The sequence below is a fragment of the Triticum dicoccoides genome, chromosome 2A (genome assembly GCF_002162155.2).
Source record: "Triticum dicoccoides isolate Atlit2015 ecotype Zavitan chromosome 2A, WEW_v2.0, whole genome shotgun sequence".
NCBI lineage: Eukaryota > Viridiplantae > Streptophyta > Magnoliopsida > Poales > Poaceae > Triticum > Triticum dicoccoides.
In genome coordinates, this window is record NC_041382.1 from 753,296,829 (window position 1) to 753,309,027 (window position 12,199).

A 12,199-nucleotide genomic window follows, 5' to 3' on the forward strand; every position below is an offset into this window, starting at 1 on the left:
CCAACCGCGACTAAAGGCCTTTGGGCACCTTTAGTCGCGGTTGGCCTGGCCAACCGCGACTAAAGCCCATCACGTGCACCAGCTGGCCACCGAGCGCCCTGGGCCCAGGCCTTTGGTCGCAGTTCGTTTGCCGAACCGCGACTAAAGACTTCATTAGTCGCGGTTCCTACAGTTTCGCGACTAATGGGGCTGGACGGAAGCCTCTTTTTCTACCTGTGAATGTCCCTCCAACACATTTCTCCCTCACTGGTTGTGTTGTTTTGGTTGGTGCCATCTTATGAACATGTGGTGTAATGATACTACTGGGCCTAACTTAATGAAATCTTGGAGAATTACATTATTATTATCATTATATTCTCATTTGTTGGTTGACTGGAAAATTGTGCAATGTATTTTTCTTTTTGAGATACTGTTGGCTGTTGTTGGTCACCCTTCAATAAGGGTTGTACTGAAAATAATAAATTGTGTGAGTGGGTTGTACCATTTCAAGGCCCAACAAAGTTTTTTTGTTGGGTAGATAAATGGGCCGGCCCAATTAATAATCGATTAAATAAATGGGTTGCACGCCTCAGCCCAAGAACTGATATGTTGGGCTTGGCCCATGCTTGTGGCCAAAAAGTAAATTTAGAAGTGGGCTGAATTATTGGGCTTAGCCCATTAAAACAGCTGATTTGGACCGATCCTACATGGCATCCATGTCATCGCATGTGCCATGTTGGCTCGGCCACGTCAGATCCTACGTGGTCTAGGCTCATTAGTAATGACCATAATTTTGGTTAAAGGTTTAGCGACCAAAATTTTGGTCAAGGGCGGTCCTGACCAAAATTCCAGAAAAGGTCACGTTTGTTTACTCTTGACGGCCAATTGTTGACCTTTCGAATTTGGTCAAAAAAGGTCAATAAATGAAAGCAATGACAAATCAACGACCAAAATGGGGAGTCATAATTGGCCATATTTCTTGTAGTGTGAAAAGGTGGATCCTTATTCCCTTATATGGGTGGACGCAACTATGTGTCCCCACCAGCCTGGTAAACTCGCTTATCCCGAAGCGTCATAATCAATGGCGCGGTTGGGTTACCCACGCCCGTATTGATGAGAATTCTGGAATAAGGGGACACGATCTCTACTTCGACAAGATGTGCCAAGGAAACCGCCTCGCATGACGCGCTGAGGTGGGATAATAAAACGATTCGAATAAAGGCTTGGCCGTGGTGCGTCACACTACGGAATACATCAGCATATTAGATTTGTGAAAATATTATTCTCTCTATGGCAGTATGTGGAAACTTATTTTGCAGAGCCGGACACTATCTTTGTGTTCAAAATCTTCTATGAAGTACTTGGAGGAGGAACCCGCCTTGCAATGCCAAAGACAAACTATGCGCCGGACTCGTCGTCATTGAAACCTGGTTCAGGGGCTACTGAGGGAGTCCTGGATTAGGGGTGTCTGGATGGCCGGACTATACCTTCAGCCGGACTCCTGGACTATGAAGATACAAGATTGAAGACTTCGTCCCGTGTCCGGAAGGGATTTTCCTTGGCGTGGAAGGCAAGCTCGGTGATACGGATATGTAGATCTCCTACCATTGTAACCGACTTTGTGTAACCCTAACCCTCTCCGGTGTCTATATAAACCGGAGGGTTTTTAGTCCGTAGGACAACATACAGAACAACAATCATACCATAGACTAGCTTCTAGGGTTTAGCCTCTCCGATCTTGTGGTAGATCTACTCTTGTACTACCCATATCATCAATATTAATCAAGCAGGACGTAGGGTTTTACCTCCATCAAGAGGGCCTGAACCTGGGTAAAACTTCATGTCCCTTGCCTCCTGTTACCATCCGGCCTAGACGCACAGTTCGGGACCCCCTACCCGAGATTCGCCGGTTTTGACACCGACAGCATGACATACTTTATAGAACCTATGGCTGAGGCATAGGGAATGACTTCCATTCTCTCTCTATCTTCTGCCGTGGTTAGGTTTTGAGCTTACTCAACTTCACACCTTGTAACACAGGCAAGAACTCCTTCTTTGACTGTTCCATTTTGAACTACTTCAAAATCTTGTCAAGGTATGTACTCATTGAAAAACTTATCAAGCGTCTTGATCTATCTCTATAGATCTTGATGCTCAATATGTAAGCAGCTTCACCGAGGTCTTTCTTTGAAAAAATCCTTTCAAACATTTCTTTATGCTTTGCAGAATAATTCTACATTATCTCCGATCAACAATATGTCATTCACATATACTTATCAGAAATGTTGTAGTGCTCCCACTCACTTTCTTGTAAATACAGGCTTCACCGCAACTCTGTATAAAACTATATGCTTTGATCAACTTATCAAAGCGTATATTCCAACTCCGAGATGCTTGCACCAGTCCATAGATGGATCACTGGAGCTTGCATATTTTGTTAGCACCTTTAGGATTGACAAAACCTTCTGGTTGCATCATATACAACTCTTCTTTAATAAATCCATTAAGGAATGCAGTTTTGTTTATCCATTTTCCAGATTTCATAGAATGCGGCAATTGCTAACATGATTCGGATAGAATTAAGCATAGATACGAGTGAGTAACTCTCATCGCAGTCAATACCTTGAACTTGTCGAAAACCTTTTGCGACAATTCTAGCTTTGTAGATAGTAACACTACTATCAGCGTCCGTCTTCCTCTTGAAGATCCATTTAATCTCAATGGCTCACCGATCATTGGGCAAGTCAATCAAAGTCCATACTTTGTTCTCATACATGGATCTCATCTCAGATTTCATGGCCTCAAGTCATTTTGCGAAATCTGGGCTCATCATCGCTTCCTCATAGTTCGTAGGCTCGTCATGGTCAAGTAACATGACCTCCAGAACAGGATTACCGTACCACTCTGGTGCGGATCTCACTCTGGTTTACCTACGAGGTTCGGTAGCAACTTGATCTGAAGTTACATGATCATCATCATTAGCTTCCTCACTAATTGGTGTAGTAGTCACAGGAACAGCTTTTTGTGATGAACTACTTTCCAATAAGGGATCAGGTACAATTACCTCATCAACTTCTACTTTCCTCCCACTCACTTCTTTCAAGAGAAACTCCTTCTCTAGAAAGGATCCATTCTCAGCAATGAATATCTTGCCTTCGGATCTGTGATAGAAGGTGTACCCAATATTTTCTTTTGGGTATCCTATGAAGATTTACTTCTCCGATTTGGGTTCGAGCTTATCATGTTGAAACTTTTTCACATAAGCGTCACAGTCCCAAACTTTAAGAAACAACAGCTTAGGTTTCTTGCCAAACCACAGTTCATACGGTGGTGTCTCAACGGATTTAGATGGTGCCCTATTTAACGTGAATGTAGTTGTCTCTAATGCATAACCCCAAAATGATAGTGGTAATCGGCAAGAGACATCATAGATCGCATCATATCTAATAAAGCACGGTTACGATGTTCGGCCACACCATTACACTGTGGTGTTCCAGGTGGCGTGAGTAGTGAAACTATTTCACATTGTTTTAACTGAAGGCCAAAGTCATAAATCAAATATTTTACTTCTGCAATCATATCGTAGAAACTTTTATTTTTGTTACGATGATTCTCCACTTCACTCTGAAATTCTTTGAACTTTTCAAATGTCTCAGACTTGTGTTTCATCAAGTAGATATACCCATATCTGCTCAAATCATATGTGAAGGTCAGAAAATAACGATACCCGCCACGAGCTTCAACACTCATCGGATTGCATACATCAGTATGTATTATTTCCAATAAGTCACTTGCTCGCTCCATTGTTCCGGAGAACAGAGTCTTAGTCATCTTGCCCATGAGGCATGGTTCGCAAACATCAAGTGATTCATAATCAAGTGATTCCAAAAGTCCATCAGCATGGAGTTTCTTCATGTGCTTTACACCAATATGACCTAAACGGCAGTGCCACAAATAAGTTGCACTATCATTACTAACTTTGCATATTTTGGTTTCAATATTATGAATATGTGTATCAATATGATCGAGATCCAATGAACCATTTTCATTGGGTGTGTAACCATATAAGGTTTTATTCATGTAAACAAAACAACAATTTATTCTCTTACTTAAATGAATAACCGTATTGCAATAAACATGATCAAATCATATTCATGCTCAATGCAAACACCAAATAACACTTATTTAGGTTCAACACTAATCCCGAAAGTATAGGGAGTGTGCGATGATGATCATATCAATCTTGGAACTATTTCCAACACACATCGTCACTTCACCCTTAACTAGTTTATGTTCATTCTGCAACTTCCGTTTCGAGTTACTACTCTTAGCAACTAAACCATTATCAAATACCGAGGGGTTGTTACGAACACTAGTAAAATACACATCAATAATCTGTATATCAAATATACCTTTGTTCACTTTGCCATCCTTCTTATCCGCCAATTACTTGGGGTAGTTCCGCTTCTAGTGACCAGTCCCTTTGCAGTTAAGCACTTAGTCTCAGGCTTAGGTCCAGACTTAGGCTTCTTCACTTGAGCAGCAACTTGCTTGCCGTTCTTCTTGAAGTTCCCTTTCTTTCCCTTTGCCCTTTTCTTGAAACTAGTGGTCTTGTTAACCATCAACACTTGATGTTTTTCTTGATTTCTACCTTCGTCGATTTCCGCATCACGAAGAGCTTGGGAATTACTTTTTTCATCCCTTGCATATTATAGTTCATCACGAAGTTCTACTAACTTGGTGATGGTGACTAGAGAATTCTGTCAATCACTATTTTATCTGGAAGATTAACTCCCACTTGATTCAAGTGATTGTAGTACCCAGACAATCTGAGCACATGCTCACTGCTTGAGCTATTCTCCTCCATCTTTTAGCTATAGAACTTGTTGGAGACTTCATATCTCTCAACTCGGGTATTTGCTTGAAATATTAACTTCAACTCCTGGAACATCTCATATGGTCCATGACGTTCAAAACATCTTTGAAGTCCCGATTCTAAGACGTTAAGCAATGTGCACTAAACTATCAAGTAGTCATCATATAGAGCTAGCCAAACGTTCATAATGTCTGCATCTGCTCCTGCAATAGGTCTGTCACCTAGCGGTGCATCAAGGACATAATTCTTCTGTGCAGCAATGAGGATAAACCTCAGATTACGGATCCAATCCGCATCATTGCTACTAACATCTTTCAACACAATTTTCTCTAGGAACATATCAAAATAAACACAGGGAAGCAACAATGCGAGCTATTGATCTACAACATAATTTACAAAATACTACCAGGACTAAGTTCATGATAAATTTAAGTTCAATTAATCATATTACTTAAGAACTCACACTTAGACAGACATCTCTCTAGTCATCTAAGTGATCACGTGATCCAAATCAACTAAACCATGTCTGATCATCACGTGAGATGGAGTAGTTTTCAATGGTGAACATCACTATGTTGATCATATCTACTATATGATTCACGTTCGACCTTTCGGTCTCCGTGTTCCGAGGCCATATCTGTATATGCTAGGCTCGTCAAGTTTAACCTGAGTATTCCGCGTGTGCAACTATTTTGCACCCGTTGTATTTGAACGTAGAGCCTATCACACCCGATCATCACGTGGTGTCTCAGCACGAAGAACTTTCACAACGGTGCATACTCAGGGAGAACACGTCTTGATAATTAGTGAGAGATCATCTTAAAATGCTACCGTCAAACTAAGCAAAATAAGATGTATAAAAGATAAACATCATATGCAATCAAAATATGTGACATGATATGGCCATCATCATCTTGCGCCTTTGACCTCCATCTCCAAAGTACTGTCATGATCTATATCGTCACCGACATGACACCATGATCTCCATCATCTTGATCTATATCAATGTGGTCAGATGGTCGTCTCGCCAACAATTGCTCTTGCAACTATTGCTATCGCATAGCGATAAAGTAAAGCAATTATTGGGCACTTGCATCTTATACAATAGAGAGACAACCATAAGGATTTTGCCAGTTGCCGATAACTTCAACAAAACATGATCATCTCATACAACAACTTATATCTCATCATGTCTTGACCATATCACATCACAACATGCCCTGCAAAAACAAGTTAGACGTCCTCTACTTTGTTGTTGCAAGTTTTACGTGGCTGCTACTGGGCTTAGCAAGAACCGATCTTACCTACGCATCAAAAACCACAAGGATAGTTTGTCAAGTTGGTGCTGTTTTAACCTTCGCAAGGACCGGGCGTAGCCACACTCGGTTCAACTAAAGTTGGAGAAACTGACATCCGCCAGCCACCTGTGTGCAAAGCACGTCGGTAGAACCAGTCTCGCATAAGTGTACGCTTAATGTCGGTCCGGGCCGCTTCATCCAACAATACCGCCGAACCAAAGTATGACATGCTGGTAAGCAGTATGACTTATATCGCCCACAACTCACTTGTGTTCTACTCGTGCACAACATCAACACATAAAACCAAGGCTCGGATGCCACTGTTGGGGAACGTAGTAATTTCAAAATTTTCCTACGCACATGCAAGATCATGGTGATGCATAGCAACTTGAGGGGAGAGTGTTGTCTACGTACCCTCGTAGACCGACAGCGGAAGCGTTATGACAACGCGGTTGATGTAGTCGTACGTCTTCACGGCCCGACCGTTCAAGCACCGAAACTACGGCACCTCCGAGTTCTAGCACACGTTCAGCTCAATGACGATCCCCGGACTCCGATCCAGCAAAGTGTTGGGGAAGAGTTCCGTCAGGACGACGGCATGGTGACGATCTTGATGTTTTACCGTCGCAGGGCTTCGCCTAAGCACCACTACAATATTATTGAGGATTATGGTGGAGGGGGACACCGCACATGGCTAAGAGAATGATCTCCAACATCAACTTGTGTGTCTAGAAGTGCCCCCTGCCCCCGTATATAAAGGAGAAAGGGGGAGGGGCAGCCGGCCAGGAGGAGGCGCGCCAGGGAGGAGTCCTACTCCTACCAGGAGTAGGACTCCCTCCTTTTCCTTGTCCAACTAGGATAGGGGGAAGGAAGGGAGAGAGGAGAGGAAGGAAAGGGGGGGCGCCGCCCCCCCCTCCTTGTCCAATTCGGACTAGAGGGGGAGGGGGCGCGCGGCCGGCCCTGGCCGCCCATCCTATTCTCCACTTTGGGCCCATGAGGCCCATTAACCCCCGAGAGGGTTACGGTAACCCCCCGGTACTCCGGTTTTATCCGAAACTTCTCCGAAACACTTCCGGTGTCCGAATATAGCCGTCCAATATATCAATCTTTATGTCTCGACCATTTCGAGACTCCTCGTCATGTCCGTGATCACATCCGGGACTCCGAAGAATCTTCGGTATAACAAAATATATAATGTCATAATGAAACTGTCATCGTAATGTTAAGCGTGCGGACCCTACGGGTTCGAGAACAATGTAGACATGACCGAGACACATCTCCAGTCAATAACCAATAGCGGAACCTGGATGCTCATATTGGCTCCTACATATTCTACGAAGATCTTTATCGGTCAGACCGCATAACAACATACGTTGTTCCCTTTGTCATCGGTATGTTAATTGCCCGAGATTCGATCGTCGGCATCTCAATACCTAGTTCAATCTCGTTACCGGCAAGTCTCTTTACTCGTTTCGTAATACATCATCTCGCAACTAACTCATCTGTTGCAATGCTTGCAAGGCTTATGTGATGTGCATTACCGAGAGGGCCCAGAGATACCTCTCCGACAATCGGAGTGACAAATGCTAATCTCGAAATACGCCAACCCAACAGTACCTTTGGAGAAACCTGTAGAGCACCTTTATAATTACCCAGTTACGTTGTGACGTTTGGTAGAACACAAAGTGTTCCTCCGGCAAACGGGAGTTGCATAATCTCATAGTCGTAGGAACATGTATAAGTCATGAAGAAAGCAATAGCAACATACTAAACGATCAAGTGCTATGCTAATGGAATGGGCCAAGTCAATCACATCATTCTCCTAATGATGTGATCCCATTAATCAAATGACAACTCATGTCTATGGTTTAGGAAACTTAACCATCTTTGATCAACGAGCTAGTCAAGTAGAGGTATACTAGTGACACTCTGTTTGTCTATGTATTCACACATGTATTATGCTTCCGGTTAATACAATTCTAGCATGAATAATAAACATTTATCATGAGATAAGGAAATAAATAATAACTTTATTATTGCCTCTACGGCATATTTCCTTCAGCTAGTTCCGCGCATCTCGATCTCGTTGATTCTAGATACTTTCATCAATGCCATTTATAATGCTTCATTATCAGTTTGATTGACCTCTATTTCTCGTAAAGTGCTTGTGGCAGGAACAAGGGAATGATTTCTTTGGATACTACATCTGCGAGTTCATCTACAACGCGACTTGCAAAGATAATCGGGGCTACTCTAAAAGACAAATTGATGTACGTAAGCAATAATATTCACAATTTCATTTTATTACACCATCATTTCTATTGAGTTTCATTCATATATATATATATATGTATGTATGTATTAACCCCCTTCTTCAAATTAGACGTGGGAGATGCGGAATGAACTCCTACCAGAAGATCGCATGAAAGCAATTCAAGAGGAATTAGCGGGATTCTGTCTTGACCACGTCATCAATAAAGCCAGAGAATACCATGTGGAACTTGGTTTCAGATGCTAGGGGATTGTAACAGATCTTACATATTGTATATGTATGTAGCCAGTAGCGTCGGATAGATAATACGAAAACTGGTTGTTCGACCAATCTCTCGGAGAAGGAGAGGTCGATCACTTCTCTCGGTATGCATGACAAACTTCTGTACTTAATGGTTTCCTTCATTTTCTTACTAGCTAGCATGTCGAGGGCCTCTCTATACGTATAGTACGTAGCATCGACCAATCACGGAGATAAGAGAGGACACTTCTCTCTATTAATTAATTAGCTACCTAACACAATATATGAAACACCTTAATTAACCATACGAAACCCCCAAATCCACCCCCCTTTTCAGAAAAAAACAAAAACCCTAGCCCCTGAACAGCTGATGCGTGGATGCCGATTGGTCCCGGTTGGTGCCACCAACCGGGACTAAAGGCCCTCCTGCCTGGGCTCGCCACAACGGCCACATGGAGGCCCATCTGTACCGGTTCGTATAAGAACCGGGACTAAAGGCCAAGGGCATTAGCAACGACGCTTTAGTCCCGGTTCCGCAACTGGGACAGATGGGCCTTATGAACCAGGACAAATGACCCTTTTTCTACTAGTGTTAGTGGTTTGAAGATCATCTCAGCTCAGCTCAAAATGGAATTTTGTAGCCTTATATCTTATGTAAGTGCTATGTACTCACTACTGGGTTCTTTGTTGCGTGTTTTCTAGCCGGCACTCGGCAAAGGCAAGGCTTTGCCAAGTGTCCATTTTCTGCAGCACTCGGTTTAGGAGGGCCTTTGCCTAGTGCCCGACAGAAATCACTCAGCAATCACCTTGATTCCAGTAGTGAATATGGGGAATTTCTAATTAATCTCTCCACCCAAACAATATATTTAGTAACCTGATTGCAACTTCATGCTATTGGTCAGGCCTGGAGATTATGGGAAGATGGAAAAGCAACTGAATTGGTGGGCTCCTTCATTGCTGCGAGCTGCCCACTTCATGAAGCTGTATGATGCATTCATGTGGGACTCTTGTGTGTCCAAGATCATCCAAATGATAGGCCACTAATGTCCTCGGTTATGTTTATGTTAGAGAATGAAAGCGCAATGCTTCCACCTCCAAACACTAGTAGAAAAAGGGTCAAATGTGCGACACATTAGTCCCGGTTTGTAACAGAACCGCATTAGTGCCGGTTCCAACGGCTAGGCGGGAGGAGCTCTTTAGTACCCGTTCGTGGCGAACCTTTAGCACCGGTTCGTGCCACAGACCAGTACTAATGAGAATGGTGGCAGGATGTTGTCAGAGTGGGGCCCCTCCAGCACCTTTACTACCGGTTCGTGCCACGAACCGGTACTAAAGGTCGTCCTATATAAACCCTTCGTCCACCAGAACTCTATTCTTCCCCCTTTCCCCTCCTCCTCTCCTCTGTTCTTCCCTTCTTTCTCTCGAGTTCATCACAAAATTTGCCCCAAATTTGTCAAGATTTGCAGGCCCCCATCCATTCAAATGATCACAAAGGCTAGCAACTTTGTCCTTTCATCTCTCATTGCTAGATTAGCTCTTGCATTGGTTTATATAGTGATTAATTGTGGGTTTTAGTAATTTGGGAGGAATTATATGTGGTAGTATTTTATTTATATGCAAACTGAGGTCAAAATAACACTTAGTTTGCATATGTAGGTGTGGTTTACTTAGTGCCTTCTAAATCTCCGTCGTAACCATCGTCGATTGCCCGCACCGTCCCCTCACCGGCACCACCTTGTGGTGAGCCTCTTGTTCATGAAATTTTATATAAAAAATTGATGTTTGTATGATTTGGATATATAGTTACTCGTATAATTATCTTACCCGTACGTTGTTTGTTATACATAGTGCCATGGTTTTGATATCCGTCCTCGTCGGCCCTCGCCCTTGTTATGATTCGGATGTGGTATATTCTCTTTTAAAACTATATGTTGCATTTCGTGTTTATGACAAATTATGCCCATCAAACTGACATAGATATTTATATGTAGGAGGTAGTTGGACCGGAAATTCCAACCGACCCTATTGTCGAGAGGTTAAATTTAGTTGAAAGAGAAAACAAGGATTTGAAAGAAAAATTGAAAAGAATTGAGGGTGAGAAGATGGAATTGGAGTTGCATGTTGCCGATGTCGTCGATGATCACAAGATTAAGATGGAGAAAATGCGCTTGAAGATTAGAAAGATTAGAAAATACGCCATTCATAGTGAGGCTTGGTATCATTATGCTGCTGGATCAATTGTTAGCTTAGTTGCGATCTTGATCGCATTTGTTGTTGCATTTAAATTATTCAGCTAGAGAGTTATTTCTTTGTTGCATTTAAGTGTTCTATGAACTTTATGTATGAACTTTATGTATTGTATTAATTTGGTATTTTCGGTGCTGTGTATTCAAGATGAGCCGACAATGGATGTACGATGACCGATGCTCTCCCGAGTTCATTAATGGCGTGCATACTTTTCTGCTTGCGGGTGAGGCAAACAAGCGGGCGGATGGTTTTATGCCTTGTCCATGTGCTGGCTGTAAGAATGGTCACAATTACTCTACGTCAAGAACCATTCACGTCCACCTGTTTGAGTCCGGTTTCATGCCACACTATAATGTTTGGACCAAGCATGGAGAAAGAGGGGTTATGATGGAAGACAATGAAGAAGAAGAGGACGATGACAACTATCATGGCCATGCGTTTCCTGAATATGATGATACAACAATGAGGAAAGAAGCTGAGCCGGTAATGCGGGAAGAAGCTGAGCCGGTAATGTGGGAAGAAGCTGAAGAAGAGGCATCAGATGAGCCCGTTGATGATCTAGGTCGGGCCATTGCCGATGCAAAGAGAAACTGCGCAAGTGATTTGGAGAAGAAGAAGTTGCAGCGCATGTTAGAGGATCACAAAAAATTGTTGTACCCGAATTGCGTAGGTGACAAGAAAAAGCTGGGCACCACACTGGAATTGCTACAATGGAAGGCAGAGAATGGTGTATCTGACAAGGGATTTGGAAAGTTGCTGGTAATGATAAAGAATATGCTTCCAAAGGACAATGAATTGCCCGAGAGTACATACGAAGCAAAGAAGGCTGTCTTCCCTCTAGGGTTAGAGGTGCAGAATATACATGCATGCCCTAATGATTGCATCCTCTACCGCGGTGAGTACGAGGATTTGAACGCTTGCCCGGTATGCGGTGCATTGCGCTATAAGATCAGCCGCGATGACCCTGGTGATGTCGAGGGCGAACGCCCCAGGAAGAAGATTCCTTCCAAGGTGGTGTGGTATGCTCCTATAATACCACAGTTGAAACGTTTGTTCCAAAACAAAGAGCATGCCAAGGCGATGCGATGGCACAGAGAAGACCGTAAGAAAGACGAAAAGTTGAGAGTACCCGCTGACGGGTCGCAGTGGAGAAAAATCAAAAGAAAGTACGGGAAGGAGTTTGCAGATGACGCAAGGAACGTATGGTTTGGTCTAAGCGCAGATGGCATTAATCCTTTTGGGGAGCAGAGCAGTAACCATAGCACCTGGCCTGTGACCCTATGTTTG

The 12,199-nt window shown here is 43.0% G+C and overlaps 1 pseudogene; it reads left to right on the forward strand.

The window, feature by feature from the left end:
* Positions 1-10,663, forward strand: part of LOC119358318 — a 76,884-nt pseudogene extending 66,221 nt beyond the window's left edge.
* The last annotated feature ends 1,536 nt before the right edge of the window (positions 10,664-12,199 follow it).